Consider the following 21,139-nt stretch of genomic DNA (forward strand, 5'->3'; position numbering starts at 1 on the left):
TTTTCCTCCAGGAACTTGTCCAAACCTTTTTTAAACACAGACGCTAACCGCTGTTACCACATCCTCCGGCAAAGAGTTCCACAACTTAAATATTCATTGAGTGAAAAAATATTTCCTCTTATTTGTTTTAAAAGCATTTCCATGTAATTTCCGTGAGTATCCCCTAGTCTTTGCACTTTTGGAACAACAAAAAAATGATTTATTTCTACTTCTACACCACTCAGGATTTTGTAGACCTCAATCATATCTCCCCTCATCTGTCTCTTTTTTTCCAAGCTGAAGAGCCCTAACCTCTTTAACGTTTCCTCATATGAGAGGAGTTCCATCTCCTTTATCATTTTAGTCGCTCTTCTTTGAAACTTTTCTAATTCTGCTATATCTTTTTTGAGATACAGTGACCAGAACTGAATGCAATACTCAAGGTGCCCATGGAGCAATACAGAGACATTATAGTATTTTTGATGTTATTCTCCATCCCTTTCCCAATAATTCCTAGCATCCTGTTTGCTTTTTTGGCTGCTGCCACACATTAAGCAGAAGATTTTAGCAAATTATCTACAACACCTAGCTCATTTTCTTGAATGCTGATCCCCATGGTGGACTCTAGGATCAGGTATATATGATTCTGATTATTCTTTCCAATGTACATCACCTTACATTTGTCAACATTAAATTTCATCTACCATTTAGATGTCCAGTCTTCCAATTTCCTAAGGTCTTACTGCAATATTTCACAGTTCGAATGTGTTTTTACAAACCTTAATAGTTTTGTGACATCTGCAAATTTAATTACCTCACTCGTCATTCTGACTTCCATATCATTTATAAATATGTTAAATAGCACCAGTCCCAGTACTGATCCCTGTGGCACTCCACTGTTCACCCTCCTCCATTGAAAGAAATGACCATTTAACCCTACCTTCTGTTTTCTGTCCAATAACCAATTCCTAATCCACACCAGAACATCGCCTCATATCCCATGACTCTAATTTTCTCAGGAGTCTCTCATGAGGAACTTTATCAAAAGCTTTCTGAAAATCTAGATATACTACATTAACCTGCTCACCTTTATCCACATGTTTATTCACGCATTCAAGGAAATGAAGCAAATTGATGAGGCTTCCCTCGGATGAACCCATGCTGACTCAGTCCCATGAAACTATGTTTGTCTATGTGTTCCATAATTGTATTCTTTATAATAGTTTCCACTATTTTGTCTAACATTGATGTCAGGCTTACCAGTCTGTAATTTCCTGGATCACCCCTGGAACTCTTTTAAAAAATTGGCATCACATTGGCCACCCTCCAATCTTCAGGTACTAAGGACAATTTTAATGACAGGTTGCATATTACTAACAGTGGATTAGCAATTTCATGCGTGAGTTCTTTGAGCACCCTTGGATGTATGCCATCCGGTTCAGGTGATTTACTACTCTTTCATTTTGTCAATAATTTGTCAGTTCCTCCACATCATCACCCTTGAAAGCAATTTCGAGTACAGGCAGATCTCTTACATCTTCTTCCGTAGAGACCGAAGCAAAGAATTCATTCAGTTTCTCTGGTATGGTCTCCCAGAGTGCAACTTTTGCTCCTTCATGATCTAACGGTCCCACAGATTCCCTCGCAGGCTTTCTGCTTCTGATATACCTGAAAAAGTTGTTACTGTGCGTTTTAGTCTCTGCGGCAAGTTTCTCTTCATATTCTCTTTTAGCCTTCTTTATTAATGCTTTGCATCTGATTTGCCAGTACTTATGTTGCTTTTTAGTTTCTTCATTTGGGTCCTTTGTCCATTCTTTAAAGGGCAATCTTTTGGCTGCAATAACCTCCTTTACTTCACATTTTAACCATGCTGGCTGTCGTTTTCTCTTCTTTCCACCTTTGCAAATACATGGAATATATCTGGTGTGGGCTTCCAAGACAGCATTTTTTAATAACCTGATTTTGAGGCATATTTTCAAAGCACTTTGGGAGGCTAAGTTCCATAGGTTTCTATGGAACTTTGGGAGGCTAAGTGCTTTGAAAATGAGCCTCTTAGTGTCCTAACTTTAGCAGCCAATCCTTTTAGCTTAATTTTAACCATTTTCCTCATTTTATTATAGTCACCCTTTCGAAAATTAAATGCAGCTGCAGTAGATTTGTTTTGTGGGTTCATCCCAGATAGTAGCTCAAACTTGATCATGTTATGATCGCTGTTTCCCAGGGGACCCAGCACCACCACCTCTCGCACTATTCCCTGCACGCCACCAAGGACCAGATCCAAAATGGCTTCCCCTCTTCTCAGTTCCTGGACTAGTTGCTCCAAGAGGCAGTCACTTACTACATCTAGAAATGTTATCTCCCTGGCACTCCCCGATGTAACACTTATCTAGTCAAAATTAAAGTAATTGAAATCACCTATTATTATAGTGTTGCCCAATTTGCCAGCTTTCCCAATCTTTGTAAACATTTCTTCATCTGCCTGTTCATTCTGTCCTAGTAGATGTAGTACAGCCCTACAAGAATGCTCTTTCCCGTCATACATTGAAGTTCTATCCATTTTGATTCCATGCTGCTATCTGTTTCATGTGGAATATTTATTTATTTTATTTGACGCAATTCTTTAACATATAGGTCAATCCCCCTCCAATTTGATCCTCTCTATCATTGTGATAAAATTTGTACCCTGTTAATACAGTGTCCCATTGATTGTCCTCTTTCCACCAAGTCTCTAAAATGGCTATTATATCTACCCCATCTTTTAGTGCTAAATACTCTAACTCTCATCTTACTTTTTAGGCTTCTAGCATTTGTATACAAGCACTTCAGATTGTGTTTTTTCCTTGAGTAGAGAGATGTGGTAGCTATGTTAGTCCACTTTTAAAGGTAATCAATAGAAATAGAACAAAATAAAACATGGAAAATAAAATAAGGTGATTCCTTTTTTGTTGGACATAACTTAATACACATTTTGATTAGCTTTCGAAGTCAGCCCTTCTTCGTCAGATCGAATATAAGCAAATGTTGATAAAAGACAGTATATATAAGTGAAACATCAAAGCATTTCAGTGACAGTCACATACAAAAAGATCCATTATTTACAGCCAAGCCACAAGATACCACCGCATCTGCTCTGACCCAGGGGACAGAGATAGATACCTCGAAACCCTGACTGCATCCTTCGAACAGAAAGGCTACAACCCCAAAATAATCTCCAAGAATATTGCCTTCTCCCTCAAAACACCCAGGGAAAATCTGCTACAGTACAAGGAAAAGAAAGCCACAGACAGAATCCCCCTTGTAGTGACATACAACCCAGAGCTGGAAAAATTAAGAAAAATCATAAAAGATCTACAGCCACTACTCCAGGAGGATGAATTACTAAAATAGATATTCCCATCCCCACCAGTTCTGGCCTTCTGACAGCCACCCAACTTAAAACACAAGCTCATTAGAAGTAAGTTCCCAACACAGACTCAAAAAGAAGAAAGTGGAACACATCCTTTCAATATATCCAGCTGCAAACTATGCCAAAACATTTCACAGGATCCCATGGTCATTCACAAAGGAAAAATATTCAACATTAAGGAATCCTTCACATGCTCATCTTCCAATATGGTATATATTATTCAGTGTAAAAAATGCAATGAAAGGTGCTACATTGGAGAAACAAGTCAGATGCTAAAGAAGAGATTTAATTTACATAGACATCATAAGAAAAATGCTAGTACCAACCAGGATGTCACCTCTGTGGGGCTGCACTTTACAAAACCAGAACACTATACCAGTGATTTTATGGCAAGAATACTGAAAGGGAACTTTAAAACAATACAGGAACGTAAGACCTTTGAAGTCAGAATGATTAAATATTTTGACACCCACCAGCCAGGACTTAAGATCTAGATTTTCTAGCCCATTATAAACCATAAATTTGTACTGCTTTATCACCCTTTTTTCTCCATGCATATCTCCCTAGGGGGCACAGCAGTAGACTTCAGAAATTACTCCCAGGTGCATAGCTCCCTTACCTTGGGTGCTGAGCCCTCCAACCCCCCCCCCAAAAAAAAAAACCCACTGCCCATAACTGTACAGCACTACCGTAGCCCTAAGGTGTGAAGGGGGGTACCTACGTGTGAGTACAGTGGGTTTCTGATGGGTTTTGAAGGACTCACATTTACCACCACAAGTGTAACAGGTAGAAGGGTATAAGCCTGGGTCCGCCTGCCTGAAGTGCACTGCACCCACTAAAACTGCTCCAGGGACCTGCATACTGCTGTCAGGGAGCTGGGTATGACATTTGAGGCTGGCAAAAAATATTTTAAAGGTTTTTTTGAGGGTGGGAGGGAGTTAGTGACCACTGGGGGAGTAAGGGGAGGTCATCCCCGATTCCCTCTGGTGGTCATCTAGTCAGTTCAGGCACCCTTTTGGAAGCTTGGTCCCAAGAAAAAATGGACCAAGTAAAGTCGGTCAAGTGCTCATCAGGCACGCCCTTCTTTTTTCCATTATCGGCCGAGGACGCCCATGTGTTAAGCACGCCCCATGTCCCGACACGCCCCCGTGAACTTTGGTTGTCCCCGCGATGGAAAGCAGCTGAGGACGCACAAAATCGGCTTTCGATTATGCCAATTTGGGCAACGGCCATCTTATGATTTGTGTCGAAAGATGGGCACCCTTCGCTTTCGAAAATAAGCCTGAAAGTTACATGCACAACTTAAATAAACTATATCTTTGGCATTTTGGTGCTAAGACTTACAGCAGCTCTATGATAAACACAATATTCTTCCTAGTTCCCATTCAGGCTGTAGGAGTTATTTTAGTACTGAAACTATACTAACCTCAGTATTAGCCACTGTAAGACAGGAAATAAGTAGGGGTTACAGAATTCTAGTAATGCAGTTTGACATGTAAGCTGCATTTGATCTGCTGGGTCATGAAATATTGTTGTCACTATTGATTTTTTTTATGGTATAAGTGGACTGGCCTTTGAATAGTTTAGTGGTTTTCTTAAACATTGGTCATACCAAGTAAACAAAGCTGGCAACCTGTCTTTCTCTTGGACACTAGAGTGTGGAGTCCCACAGGGATCACCCCTGTCTCTTATTTTGTTTAATGTTTTAATTTCACATCTAGTCATTAAGGGCCCCTTTTACAAAGTTTTGCCGCACGCCAATCCAGCACTATTGCCTGCCCCCAATAAGTGCCATTTCCAGTTCATTGGATTTTTTAAACATTTTTGCCCTGGGAGCTTACCTGGTTTCAATAGGGCAGACCGCCAGGATAACGCAGGGTCCCTTACCATTTCCTAAACAGGTGGCAGTAAGGGCTCCTCCGGGAAATGGCCATGTGGCATTTCACTTACCACATAGCTGTTTCCATCTCCCACTCAGAATTTCCTTTTTCTGGGTGGCAGTGAAAGGGGGGCCTTGGTGCACGGCATACCTACACTGATGCCACCGCAGGGCCCCTTTTACCGCCACTTGGTAAAAGGGGTCCTAAATTTGCGATAGTAAGCTTTCAAACTTGTATTTATGCTGATGAGGTTATACTTTTACTAATTCTCTATCTGAAATTAATCAACAAATAGAACAGTGGATTGGTATTCTTAGTGACTGGTGTTCAGTTTTCAGGCTAAAATTAAATCATGAAAAAACAAAATTTCTAGTGTTAGGAAACTCTTTTAAGCCTTTCAGGGAAACAGTTTTAGTTGTCAACAATGTTTACATTTCAACTTGAGAAACAATTGAAGATTTGGGGAGCTGTCTTTGATGAATTTTTAACTTTTGGACCACATGTAAATCATGTTATAAAAAAGGGATTTTACACTATGAAAAAATTAAGAAGGATAAAGTGACATTTTAATGCCTTCAGATTAATAGCACAATTTTTATTCTTATTGCAATGCTATATTTGCGGGCTTATCTGAAGGGCTGCTAAAAAAAAGTACAGACTTTTCAGAATACAGCAGCTAGACTTATCTGTAGATCGTCTAAGTTCAAATCAGCTTCTCCATTGCTGTTAAATATTCATTGGCTCGCTGTTAGGGCCCGAATTCTGTGTTATTCCTTTTCTTATTTTGTATAGATTTGCTCCAGAATATTTGTCACACCTTGTAAGTTTTACACAAAAGAACAGAGCCTTGTCTGACAGGCTTCCATTGCTATTACAATATCCCAGCCCTAAAGGAGTAGTCTATAGAACTGTGTTTGACGGTCTGTTTTCTTTTCAATCGGTTAAATGGTAGAATGTTCTTCCTTTGAAAATTAGAATAATTGATGGATATAGATTGTTTAGGAAAATGCTTAAAAAACATCTTTTTCATTTGTTTAATAAGTAATGATTTGTCATCTGGCTGAATTGTGTTGTCGCTCTCTGGGAATGCCCAGTTTTCTTTCTCATTGTAAACCGCATGGAGCTCTTGAGGGGCTTTGTAGTATATAAGAGTTCTTTTGTATTGTACTGTCTTGTAATTCTTCCTTTAATGCACAGTAATGACCCATACATTAATTACAAGACTTAGTAAATGGACCCGATAGTGAATTGGTTGCAGATTAAAATATATTGAGCTATCTGAATATTGTTAGTTAATGTGTACACTTGGAATTTATGATGTACATTATCTAAACTGACTGAATGCTCATATCTCAGCAACCGAACGTTGCATCAGCTTGCAAACTGCAATGCGAACTCCCTGTGAGAACACTCTCTTCCATAAATCATACTTAAGTCTGGTAAACTTTGATTTAGCAATAGTACTATTGATTCAGTAAGATATAGCGAAATTAGAAAAGGTTTAAAGAAGAGCGACCAAAATGATAAAGGGGATGGAACTCCACTCACATGAGGAAAGGCTAAAGAGGTTAGGGCTCTTCAGCTTGGAAAACAGATGGATGAGGGGAGATATGATTGATATCTACAAAATCTTGAGTAGTGTAGAACGAGTAGAAGTAAATTGATTTTTTTACTTATTCCAAAAGTACAAAGACTAGGGGACATTCAAGGAGGTTACATGGAAGTACTTTTAAAACAAATAGGAAGAAATATTTTTTAACTCAACAAATAGGTAAGCTCTGGAACTCTTTGTAGTAACAGTGGTTAGCATATCTGGGTTTTAAAAAGGTTTAGACAAGTTCTTGGAAGAAAAGTCCATAGTCTGCTATTGAGACAGACATGGGGAAGCAATTATTTGCCCTGAGATTTGTAGCATGGAAAGTTGCCACGATTTGGATTTCTGCCAGGTACTTGTGACCTAGCTTGGCCAGTGTTGGAAACAGGATACTGAGCTAGATGGACCATTGGTCTGACCCAGTATGGCTACTCTTATGTTCTTAGGATCTGTATTCACCAAGCTAAGAAGAGCTGCATTTTATTGGACAAGTTTTATAATCACGCATCAATACACATCAAGAAACAATCTCCTATGACAAAATACAAACACACCAAACAAAAGAAGGAAAATCTCCTATGACAAAATACAAACAAAAAAGAAGTAGGGGAAGACCAATGGAAAAAAAAATAATAAAGGAGTCAAAGATTGACAAACACAAACTTTATTATAATAAAACCTAGACCATCGGGTCTATGTATAAACAATTTGCCAAAACAGTGGAAGTTCAGAAGGACTCAACACGGTTCTTTGTTTCAGTGCAACCGCTTGCCTCGGGAGTCACAACAGTCTGAATAGTTCTAACCACAAGTATTTGTTGTTGGGGATTAAATAATCCTCAAAGAGGAAAGTATCTATCTAAATGGTTTTCTCTCTGCTAAATGCTCCGAGGAGGGTTCATGTGGTAATGGCACAAGAAATGATCCAGAACACAAAGGGGTAATTCTATAAGAGGGAACCTCTATTGAGGCGCTCAGTGTCATGAGGTGGGCCCAGATTCCATTATAGAATTCTAGCATAATCCAGCATTGGTGCACATTATCTGGCCAATATTCAGTGCTATTTAACAGGTCAGGAACAGCTCCTGTCCAGTTAAGCAGCATTTAGTCAGCTAACCGCTAATATTTAGTAGGAGATAGCCAGATATCTCTGCTGAATATTTGCAGTTAGCACATAGCAGCTAATCGGCTATATCGCACAATATAACCATCTGAATATTCAAGCAGTGGCTGGCTAAGTTTAGCGGCCAAATCGGACTATATAAATAGCAGTCCTATCTTTGGCTGCTATAAACCTACAGTAACTAGCCAATATACTGAATATTTATTTTATTTATTTATTTAGCACATTTATACTCCACATTTTCCTACTAGTTGCAGGCTCAATGTGGCTTAAACAATACCATAGAGACAAGCTCCAGTTGGGTATAATACAAAATACATACAAGTAGCATGAATAAGAGAAACAAAGATATAATAAGAAGGGAGTCCAGGTACAATCCATCGTTTCGGTGTGTCGCAAAAATGAGAAGATTTAAGTTGGGTCTGGGGAATAGGCCTTCTTAAACAAGGTGGTTTTCAGTGTCTTCCTGAAGCTGAGGTGGTTCTGAATTGATTTAACGGTTTTAGGTAATGCATTCCATAGTTTTGTACTTATGTAAGAGAAGCTGGATACATAAGTAGATTTGTATCTAAGGCCATTGCATTCTGGATAATGTAAATTTAAATAAGTTCTGGATAAACTGGTACTATTTCTAGGTGGCAGATTTATTAGGTTCAACATGTATTCAGGGATTTTGCTGTAAATGATCCTGTGTGCCAGAGTGCAAACTTTGAAGGCAATGCGTTCCTTGGTGGGAACCCAATGCAATTTTCCACGAAGGGGTTTGGCGGTTTCAAATTTTGACTTTCCGAAGATCAATCTAGCTGCTGTATTTTGGGCAGTCTGGAGTTTCTTAGTTAGTAGTTCTTTACAACCTGCATAGATTCCGTTACAATAATCTAGATGGCTTAGAACCATTGATTGTATTAGGTTGCGAAATACATCTCATGGGAAAAAAAGTTTTATGCGTTTAAGTCTCCACATTGAATAAAATATTTTCTTAATAGTGGAGTTTACTTGGTTTTCAAGTGTTAGGTTTCGATCAATTATGACACCAAGTAATTTTAGGCTATCCGAAATTGGGAGGGAGTGGTTTGCGATATTTAAGATTGCAGGTTTATACTTATTGTGTTGAGCTGAGAGGATGAGGCTATGAGTCTTTTCAGTGATAAGTTTCAGTTGGAATGAGTTTGCCCATCCGTCCATAGCATTCAGGCCAATTTTAATTGTATTGGTAATTTCTGTCAGGTCATGTCTAAAAGGTGTAAAGATTGTAACATCATCAGCATATATAAAAGGGTTGAGGTATAATTTGGATAAGGAGTGAGCCAATGGAATCATCATAATGTTGAAGAGTGTAGGTGATAATGGTGAATATTCATTTAGGGGTCCTTTTACTAAGGTGTGCAGAAAAATGGCCTGCGCTAGTGTAGGAGCGTGTTTTGGATGCGCACAGATCCATATTTCAGCGCACCTGTAAAAAATGCTTTTTTTAATTTATTTTAGCCAAAAATGTACACGTGGCAAAATGAAAACTGGCATGCATCCGTTTTGGGCCTGAGACCCTACCACCACCCATTGACTTAGTGGTAAGGTCTCACGGATTAACGGGCAGTAATGGTCTACGTGTGTAGAATGCCTTTTATCACCCAGTTAGCGCCACGCACCAGAAAATAAAAATTATTTTCCCGCACACGTGGAGGGGCATAATCGAAAGGGACACCCAAGTTTTGCTGAGGACGTCCTCACAAAACATCCCGGTGGAGGGGCAGGGAAACCCGTATTATCGAAACAAGATGGACATCCATCTTTCATTTCGATAATACAGAAGGGGACACCCAAATCTTGGCATTTAGGTCGTCCTTAGAGATGGTTGTCCCTAGACTTGGTCATTTCTGATTTTTCGGCAATAATGGAAACCAAGGACACCCATCTCAGAAATGACCAAATGCAAGCCCTTTGGTTGTGGGAGGAGCCAGCGTTCCTATTGCACTGGTCGCCCCTCTCATGCCAGGACACCAACCGGGCACCCTAGGGGGCACTGCAGTGGACTTCACAAATTGCTCCCAGGTACATAGCTCCTTTACCTTGTGTGCTGAGCCCCCCCCCCCCCACCCTCCCCAAAACCCACTACCCACAACTGTACACCACTACCATAGCCCTTATGGGTGAAAGGGGGAGCACCTAGATGTGGGTACAGTGGGTTTGTGGTGGGTTTTGGAGGGCTCACTTTTACCACCACAAGTGTAACAGGTGGGGGGGTTGGGCTTGGGTCCACCTGCCTTAAGTGCACTGCACCCACTAAAACTGCTCCAGGGGCCTGCATACTGATGTGATGGACCTGAGTATGACATTTGAGGCTGGCATAAAATATTTTTAAAGATGTTTTTTGAGGGTGGGAGGGGGTTAGTTAAATAGCCTTAAGCCAGCTAAACGCTAATATTCAGCGTGAGATAGCCAGCTATCTCAGCTGAATATTACCGCATAGCTGCTAGTCCAGTCACCAGCTATGTTGCACGCCAATATTCATTGAATGAATGGCTAAGCTTAGCGGCCAGATAGACCCACATAAATAGCAGGTCTATGTTTGGCCGGTCAGCTGATGTGTTTAGTGGCCAAAAAAAGCCTGGAAATTCAATGCTGGTTGCCAGATACGGCCAAGGCATTGAATTTCCAGGTTCGCTGCCAACCCTGGGAGTTAGCCAGGCTCCCTCCTGCGGTCTCAGTATTGGCCCCACAGTATTCAGTAAGTTACACATGTAAGTAGGAGCCCTACCCATGTGTACACCCCTTGTATTTATGTAAGTGGGAGCCCCACCCATGCGTACCCTCCCCCCTTACATTTACGTTCTATGCCACTTACGTGCACTATTATAGAGTAGCATGTGGGTACCTAGCTGCAACTTTCACAGGTAAATATACACATATGTCTATAAGTGCTAGTGTTCTGTACATTTACCTGCGCAAGGGGTGCGTTAATGCTGGCGCCAAGTTAAGAGTTGTAAAATCTTATACATTGGAGGAACAAATTATCATCTTTTTTTATTGTAGGTAGGTTCCACTGTTGAGAAATACCATTTTTACCACATCCCCCTTTTATCAGTAAAATAAATCTATTTTTAATAAGAATAAAAAGAGATAAAGACAAAACCTCTCTACAATTTTAACAAGTAAAAGCTCATACTTAACTGTTCATTTTTTTTTAAACTCAGTGTTGAACGAATTACGCGTAGATGTCTTAACATGAAAAAGACATTTTTTTTGTTAAGTCATTTATCTGGGTTTCAAATGTAAGTTTCAAATCTACAGTGATTCCTAGAATTCTGGACTTATCCTCAGTATTTAAAACTTTCCCAGATAGTAACCCACTTTCTTTGATGAAAATTCAAAATCACCAAACCGAGGGCCCTGTTTACTAATGTGACTTCACCTTCAAGAGTGATTGTTTACCTTACCATACCCTGATAAATGCCTCAGCTAAACTTTCATTAAAACGGAGAAGTACAATTATTCAAACTAACCCCGCCGTTGGTAAAAGGGAAGTCTCGCTTTCCTACAGGAAATGGCCATATGGCAAGTAAAGCACTTACTGCATGGCCATTTTGGGGGGGCGCCCTTACCACCACCCATTGAGGTGGTGGTAAAGGCTCCTGTATTAACCCAGTGGTAACTGGGTAGCGTGTGGCACTCCCCGATTACCGCCGGGTACACTCCAGAGCTACAAAAATTAATTAATTAATGTTTGTAGCGCTGGAAATGACGGCATACTAGGGGTGGAAAGTACTACTGGGCTGCTGCGGTAGCCTGGCAGTACTTCCTGTATAGCGAGCAGAAAACCAGCGTTGGGCTTACCGCCGCTTAGTAAAAAAAAAAAGCCCATTATTAGGCTTCCAAGCTAGCAAAAACTGCTCTAATTGGGAAGGATCTACAAACTATATCAAGTATCTTCATGTGACTAGACACTTAGAAGGAAATTTGAAGAATATAAGTCTCCCAAGGTCAAAACTTAAAGTTTTAAAGTCAAGAAAGCCTTCCGTCGAAGCTGAGTAGGTCTGTCCACATCACTGATTTGACTGGTCAAATAAATTACCAGGGACAGAACATCATTGAAACAGTGATATTTAATTTATTTCCATTCAGTATCTTAAAATAATATGAAAGAAGTATAAGAAAATCTTTTCTCACAAAGCTAGTGGCTATGGGTAAACTGTAAATTGAACACCACAGCTCCAGCAGAAACATATGCAATTGTCTGATCCTTGCAAAGCAAGGCATCACAACTTCCAATTTTTGCAGAAACAATCTTTAAATCACTATGGAAATGAAATCAATAGTATAAGCTACCTCTGGACATAATAGTCTTCACAAATGCCTTGTCCTTATTTATCTAATTTAATATCATTTGTGTGCTAATTTCTTCTGCAGCAATCATAACAAAATTGGCTTCAAAATAATTTGCCATCTACACATGTTTCCACTATATTAAAATAAAATGTCCTGTACTTATGCCATTCCAGAAACAAACAAAAGACAGTTGCATACTTCCAAGGGTTCAGATCAGCATGCCTCCACTGGATAAAAAGATGGGTCTTGTGTAAAGTGATATGTTTTCAATGACAAAGGGTTAAAAGAGGACAGAAAACTGTTCTCTGGAAGTCATTAAATTACAAAGCTCCAAGAAGATAAAAGTTTCCATTTTTAAAAATGTAAATCTAAAACACATTCATTAGTATCACAAAACAAACATGCAAATCTTCACCACTTGAAAAACTCTGCTAAATATGTACAAGAACAAAACCCAAGACTACATCTGGTCCTCGGTTATAAAACTTGCTTTTTTGGTTTTATCTAAAGAGCTTGTCTTCCATGGTTGACTTCTTGGACTATTGCAATTCATAATAAGCCTTTTAGCTATAGATGAAATAAACAAAGATAAAGCCTCTGAACAAGTTTAGAGGGGCCAGATGGGAAAAATTTTTCCATGTGCTTCAGCCTAACCAAATGTTTATTAATCATAACTAGAAGAGCTTAGAAGATTTCAACAGTTTATTGAACTGGGCAGCAGATAAAATTTACAGTTAGTAATCTCTGTTCACCTTTTTAATACATCAATGCTCTTATATTTTACTTTGAGCATACTTGGTCTTAGGGCACCATGCCAACTGATCAACAGACAGTCTATGCCCAAATTTGGAGGCACTATCAGCAGAGAGGAATGTGTTATATCATAACAGTGACAATGCGGGTAAAGCTGGCAATACATAAGTCATTAGTCCTCTGGTGATTTACTATATGTCTTGCAAGCTCTTTTTTTTCACATGCTATTTGTTTCCTTAAGCAGTTTCAACATGGGAGAACATAGTGCCAAGATAACGACTGTATCATCATGGTACAGCATGTGTGTGGGGGTTGCCAAATATTTAGACTCTCTTTCTTTGGCTTTGAGAAGTACTTGTTTCTGTTGTTGATTTCCACCCATCATTGGTTTCTATTAACAGATATGTTATGTTTGTATTTTTAAGAGATGTAAATCGAAGGTAACATATCCAAGGACTCTTGAGGCCACTGGTCACACAGGAAAGCAGTGGGAAATTGCATTTGTGAAGCAGGAGTGCAAGGACATTAAGAATATCTATGCATGTGCACTGATGAATCTGAAAGTGTGCAGAGCAATACGTTCATGTGCTTAAAAGGAGTATATAGATTTCACATTTGATCCGCACATAAAATTGTTCTCTAGTATAATTAATTCTGGCACAGAGCTATTGCTACCTTTTGAAAGCCCTAAAAGCCATTGTGGTTTTACTCAGTTATTCAATTATTTTGATCTAGGTTTTGGGACTTGCCAAGTCCTTGTGACCCAGACAGGTCACTGTCAGGATATATTTACCTCACACCTGTTTCAGTTGTAGCTGAAGGTGAGTTACATTCCACTTTTATAAGAAGTCAATTTGCATGCAATTTATGCTATATTTATATCTTTTTCATTAATGTATCTGTATATTCACTTTGAAAATCATGCCCCCCTCCCCCAATATTCAGCAGTCAGCAATTTTTAAACAGTAGCCACTGTGGACTTTTTATACCCGTATATTCATCAATGGCATCCAGATACCAGCTGATGCTGAATAGGGATGGGCACCCAAAAAATGTTGTGTTCATTTGGAATAGTGCACACCTTTTGAACATAGTGCACAATCTTTCCCGATAAAGCACACTATGAGGGGCATTTTAAATATTACGATCAAATGGCAAAATAAACGCTTATCGGAAATCAACTAAAAGTACAAGTCCATAGTGGAAGAAAGACCTAAACATTTTCTGATATTCAAAAACACAGAAAAAAAGGAAAGGGGGAAATGGACTTGATATACTGCCTTTCTGAGGTTTTTGCAACTACATTCAAAGTGGTTTACATATATTCAGGTACTTATTTTGTACCAGGGGCAATGGAGGATTAAGTGACTTGCCCAGAGTCACAAGGAGCTGCAGTGGGAATTGAACTAAGTTCCCCAGGATCAAAGTCCACTGCACTAACCACTAGGCTACTCCTCCACTAGCAACAGTTCATGTAGAAGCCTGCCCTTGCAGATCAGAAGTGCGGCCACGCAGGCTTCTCTTTCTGTGAGTCTGACGTCCTGCACGTCAGACTCACAGAAACCGAAGCCTGCGCAGCCGCACTGCAAAAGCAGGCTTCTACATGGAATGTTGCTAGTGGAATAGCAACATTCCATGTAGAATCTCAAATAGTAGCAACAGAATCTCCAATAGTAGCAACATTCCATGTAGAATCTCAAATAGGGAAAGGGAAATGGGTCTTGATATACTGCCTTTCTGTGGTATTTTGCAACTACATTCAAAGCGGTTTACATAAATTCAGGTACTTATTTTGTACCAGGGGCAATGGAGGGTTAAGTGACTTGCCCAAGGTCACAAAGAGTTGCAGTGGGAATTGAACTCAGTTCCCCAGGATCAAAGTCCACTGCACTAACCACTAGGCTACTCCTCCACATTCAAAAAGAGCAACATTGTAAACATCATAGACGTTTGGAGATAAACATTTCCACCAATCAAAAATACGTGCAACAGCGGAACTAGTTCCCACATCGAGAAACATCCATGTCAATCGCAGGATGTTCCCTCCATATGCAAAATGTACATAATGTGCATATTTACTCCTGTATGTGGAAGAACGGTCCTCAGTGTGCACAGCTATGTCACTGTGCAGAGATCCCAGTCTTTCTGTGCAGGAGTCAGAGCTCATGGTCCTCCTGTGCCCCACCCCCCTTATGGAAACTACCACCTATGTGTAGAATTCCCCTCCCCCAGGCACCCCCAAAGTATAGGCATGAATCATTGGGGTGATAAGCTGCCAGTGAGGATCCTAAAACAGCTAACATGAGTACCCCACAGATAGATGCCCCCAAACCTAGGTTTCCCACCTTGATGCCTGGAAACTGCCTTTCTCCTAGGGGTCCCAGCAGAGGTGGGTCCCAGCAGAAAAGGAAGGGCGGTTCAGACAGGGTCCCCTGCGATCTGAGCCAGCTATAGGATATATGGGCATTGGGACATGTACACCCACATTCCTGACAAAAACGGTAACAATGGCCCCACCTGTGCAACAGTGAAGCCATACTACCTCCCAGCCAGTGCCTACTCACCCAGGGCCCTCTAGCAGGGCCAAAACCCATCCTGCATGCCCAGGGCCGGTCTTAGGCCGAGGCGGCCACATAGGGCCTTGCGCTTAAGGGGGCCCCGCGTGGTGCGCCTCAACTCTGCGTCCTCCGCTCCCGCACGAAGATACAGACCGGGAAGAGGTGAGCAGCACATTAGGGCGGCGCATGCGCTTGGCTCTCCAAGTTTAAATAGCGGCACCCTTGCCTTGGAGGCTGCAGTTGTTACTAGTAGTACAGCTCAGTCAAAGCTGGCTACCACGTGCATTTCAGTATTCTAGCGGTCTGACGTTGTAGTGCTACCCCTTGGCATCTTTCCAACCCACCACTCGGATCCATTCACTGAGTTCCCCCTGCAGACAGCGGCTGGGAGACTATGAGCCCTTCCCGATCCCCGGTCTCCCCCCTGTCAGCGTTCGATCGAGCCCCACCTGGGCACAGTGAAGTCTCCTAGGGAAAATTCCCCTCCCCCCCTCCGATCGCTGCCAGCACCATGGGCACCCGGGTGCTGGCCCAGGCCAACTGCACCTACGGGGACATGTGCATGAATGGCAGCAGCCTGGAGTCGGGCGAGAGCCCGGTGATCAACGCCATCATGTTTTCGGCGGGGCTACTGGGCAACCTGCTGGCCCTGCTGCTGCTGCTGGAGTATCACCGGCACTGCCGCCGTCACCCGATCACCCTGTTCCACGTGCTGGTGACCAGCCTGGTGATCACCGATCTGCTGGGCACCTGCCTGATTAGCCCGGTGCTGCTGCTGTCCTACGGCCGAAACCGAACCCTGCTGGTCCTGAGCGGCAGCCGCAGCGTTTGCCACTACTTTGCCTACAGCATGACTTTCTTCAGCCTGGCCACCCTGCTGCTGCTGCTCTTCGCCATGGCCTTGGAGCGCTACCTGGCCATTGGTCAACCATACTTTTACGAGCGCTTCATTGCTCATTGAAGAGGACTGGTCACTTTCCCTTTCGTCTACACCTTCTGTTTCACCTTCTGCTCTTTCCCCGTCATGGGAATTGGCGAATACGTGCAATACTGTCCGGGCACCTGGTGCTTTCATCAACATCAAACACGAGGACAAGGCTAACCTGGACACTACCTTCCCTTTACTTTATGCCACTTTGCTGCTGGTGCTCATTATGTCCGTTTTAGTTTGCAACGCGGTCGTTATGGTCAACCTGGTCCATATGCAAAAGACCCGCAGACTCGCACCTTTGATGCGGAGCCGGAGGGACCGAGTGTCCATGTCGGAAGAAATTGACCACCTTATTCTCTTATCCCTGATGACCATCATTTTTGTCATTTGCTCTTTGCCTTTCACAGTAAGTATATTTTCCTAACTTTCCTAATGTTTCTAAACCTGGCCACGTTTGCAGATATTCATTTTATCTATAAAAAATCCTTAGCAATTAATTTTAACCAGTTTTACATAATTAGAATAGAGAAATATTTTTTTCCTGCTACTTCAGCTGTGTTAGATCTATAGATTTTGGACTTTACAGCAATTGAATCAATCGACTGTTCAGGAGACTTCAGGGACCTTATGGGGCCATGTGAAACCTTAACCTTTGAACAGACTACGAATTGCACTTGAGTTAGATAAACAGGAAATATATTAACTTCTGACACACTCTCGTTTTTAGTCTTGTGTTTGGTAAGGTTATGAGTGTGTTTTTGCACAAGTTTATGTATAGTGTTTTGCAGCGGAGAGATTGTGTGTTGGCCTTACTAAGGTGGCCCCAAAACATCAGAAAGGGTGTAGAGCCTTGTCAGCAGGTCTCCCTTCCACTCCTTGGCCTGGGTTGACCCTACTTAGTGGGAATGCTTCAATGCAGGCTCTTGTTTCCTCTGGCACCTGCTGCCTCTCAGCTTCTGCCTCAGACATCCGTGTCTCCCTCAGTTTAGGTGCTCCCTGAGGTTGCACTTAAGCGGCATTCCAACAAATGACCAGAAACTCCCATCCTTTATAAAAAGGATTTTTATTTTATTTTCCACAGCTCAGTTATCACCATTTCCACAGCACTTGATACTGCCTCATCTCAAGTCACATTCACAATGCTCAATTGAGGTTTCTCTCAAACCTTGCTGAATACAGCAGCCAGTAAACCCCTCACCTTATCACCGGCAGCCTGGGCGAATGCAGACACCTCCATACTCTCCTCCTTACTCCCTTCTGCCTCCTCCATTTTATCCCATTCCATCTCTTCCTCCTCCACCCAGGGCTCTCTCAGCTGCTCCTCTACCCCCTGATTGGAAACCATCTCCCAATCCTGCCCCTCCCCCTCCACTTCCTGTGAGTCCTGTAGTCGGTCAGGTGCATTGTGAGGATGGTAGTCCCTAGCCTTACTCCTCATTCTAATCAATCTCTTACCCACCAGGGGGCGAGCTTCCCGCCTATTAGGGATGTGTGCCTGCCTCTTTAGCTCCTTCTTGGGCTGCTCAGGTCGTCCTCTCAGCAACCCCTTACAGCCTAAATCTTGACACTCTACCTCTTGAAGGATCTACATATGGTTGTTAATAAAAGGAACTCATTGTGAACACTATCCACCCTAAAAAGTTGTTTTGTGACTCTACATGAGAACTGTGATATTATGATCCGTTGCTTCCTATTGTTGATGGTCTGCATTTTCCATATGGGTGGTATATTGGTGTATTAGGGTCTGCCCAGTGTAATATTTATGGTACAGTAAGGTTCTGAGTGTGTTTTTGCACAAATTTGTGCATAGTGTTTTGCAATTGAGCGATTCTGTACAAGTTTAGCTTCATTTGTCTTTATTTGAAATTTCATAAATAATAAATTTTCTAAAAATTGAATAATCTTATCAATGGGGTGGAGCTAGGGTGGGGGTGGGGCTAGGGCAGGACGGGGCTAGGATGGGGCCCCACCAAATTGGTCTGCACAGGGCCTTGCACTTGCTAAGACCGGCCCTGTGCATGCCCATAGCCATACAACCGTCTCAGGGGAAAAATAGCTCTGATATCATAGTCCCTGGGGTTTCCTCTATGTCATCTCATTAGTGCCACACCTCAGACAAGTCCCCCAGGTAACAACTGCCCCAAGTTGTCCCTCTCCCTGCCTCCTGATAGCCAGCTGTACCACTATAAAGGGCTGTGTAGGATATGTTGATCTAAATTGCAAACCTTTTACACACACTCAGGGCACAATCCAGCTGCTAAACAGCCTGCCCAGGACATGCATGTTCCAGCTCAGGCTGCCCAGGACCAGAACACTTTGGATCAGGTCACCCAGGACCCAGAAACCCCTGAGAGAGCATGGGAGGAAGTAGTGATGGACTCTGGACCCTGGGCACTGGGAGGTGTCACTCCCCCAACAACATCTGGAGGCCGAGGAGGGAGATGACCCCTGAAGGGACATGCCCCAAATGCAGGGGGAAGAAGGGGCACTAGAATAGATCACTCTGCCAGCAACACTGGAAGGTACAGCAGCTGAGCCCCAGTCTGAAATGCCTGCCACACGTGCTGGTGGGCTGTCCAACCACTCTAATCTAGCTCCTGCTGCAAGTCTCAGCCATGCATAGAGACTTGCAGCAGGAGCTGGTGGTGTATTGAGAATTACTGAGACAGCCTGTGGCAGAGCTAAGGATGATCCAAGAGGAGTGGGTGCAGCATCGATGAGGCCAATGGACCATCACCACTGTACATAGTTTAGAGTGCTTTATTATTTTATATAAGAACAGCCATACTGAGTGAGACCAGTATCCTGCTTCCAACAGTAGCCAGAAACCCAAATAAAAGCTACCAATCCTGGGGCAAGCAGTGGCTCCTCCCCCCCCCCCCCCCCCCCCCATCCATCTCAATAACAAACTATGGACTTTTCCTCCAGGAACTTGTCTAAACCTTTTTTAAACTCAGATACGCTAACCACTGTTACCACATCCTCCATCAGTGAAATCCAGAGCTTTACTATTCATTGAATGAAAAAATATTTCCTTCTATTTGTTTTAAAAGTATTTCCATGTAATTTAATTGAGTGTCCCCTGGTCTTTGTACTTTTTGAAAGAATGAAAAATTGATTCACTTCTACTACACCATTCAGGATTTTATAGACTTCAATCATATCCTCCCTCAGCCATCTCTTTTTCATGCTGAAGAGCCCTAATCTCTTTAGTCTTTCCTCATATGGGAGAAGTTCCATCTGCTTTATCATTTTGGTCTCTCTTCTTTGAGCCTTTTCTAATTCCACTATATCTTTTTCATTATTCAAGGTGAGGTCGCACCATGGAGTGATACAGAAGTATTATAATATCCTTCGTCTTATTTTGCATTGCTTTCCTCATAATTCCTAGCATCCTGTTTGCTTTTTTGGCTGCTGCCACACACTGGGCAGAAGATTTCAGCATATTGTCTACAATGACACCTAGACCTTTATCTTGGGTGCTGATTCCTAAGGTGGACCCTACCATCAAGTAAATATGATTCGGATTATTCTTCCCAATGTGCATCACTTTGCAATTGTCCACATTAAATTTCCTCTGCAATTTGGATGCCCAGTCTTCCAGTTTCCAAAGATCTTCCTACATTACGTGAAGGAAGTGCCAGGGAAGTGAACAGAGCTCAGTGGTTTCCTCTGGGGTGGGGAACTGTGTTTAATTCTCACCCTTCAAGGATTAGATGTACATGTAAGGAAGACGGCCAAGGTAGGAGATACCTTGAATTGTATTCAGAGAGTACTTGACTTTTGTGTGTGTCCGGACGGGACCCAAGACGGCATTAGTAGCCATTGTGTTGGGGCTAGGTTAGGATCCAGCCCCAGGAAGAAAGTACTGGAAGTGATATGTGAAAGAAACAGAGAGAAATAAGGAGACTTTACTAGTGCTGGATTAAAGCCTGTGAAGTAACAGGTGTGGGCATGCTGAATCAGAGCAATAAAGTATTTCCTTTTGCTTGCAAACGAAGTGTGTGTATGGCTGTGGTTTGAAGGCTCCAAGCCACACCCTCGAATATGTTACCACAGGGTGTTAAGGTGATGACTATGACTACCCTCTGGTGAAGTGCTCCATAAAATGAGCAACTTTCTAAAACCTAGACATCCCCAGGAGAAGGTATAAATCTCAACATTCATACATTCTATTTGTGAAATGGGGAATGTACATGTATCTTTTTGACCCACCCTTATCCCAGCCAAAATATGCTTCATCATGCCCCCTTACCAAATGATCATAATCAAGTTTTGGTCATGTAAAACTCAGCTTTCTAATATTGGAATTTAGATGTATGCAGTATAGAAACGTGAATCGGGCTTCTAAAATATGATAGACTATAATATTGTTGACTATGAGTTTGGTAGATTTATATCCAGAGCTAACTGCATTGCATTTGCTGTTGACTTTGCAAGTAATTGCTGCATCATCAAAAAGGACTTTGTCACAGCTAAACTGATCAAGAATTATCTACGATCTATAATATGTCAAAAACATCTTAATGGTCCTGCTGAGATTACAATTAAGGATAAGATAGCGAGATTGATTTCACCTGACAGTGTAATTAA

The 21,139-nt window shown here is 41.9% G+C and overlaps 1 pseudogene; it reads left to right on the plus strand.

The window, feature by feature from the left end:
• Positions 1–16,113: 16,113 nt before the first annotated feature.
• LOC115460027 lies at positions 16,114–16,970 on the plus strand (annotated as a pseudogene).
• The last annotated feature ends 4,169 nt before the right edge of the window (positions 16,971–21,139 follow it).

The sequence above is a fragment of the Microcaecilia unicolor genome, chromosome 1 (assembly GCF_901765095.1).
Source record: "Microcaecilia unicolor chromosome 1, aMicUni1.1, whole genome shotgun sequence".
NCBI classification, from domain to species: Eukaryota; Metazoa; Chordata; class Amphibia; order Gymnophiona; family Siphonopidae; genus Microcaecilia; species Microcaecilia unicolor.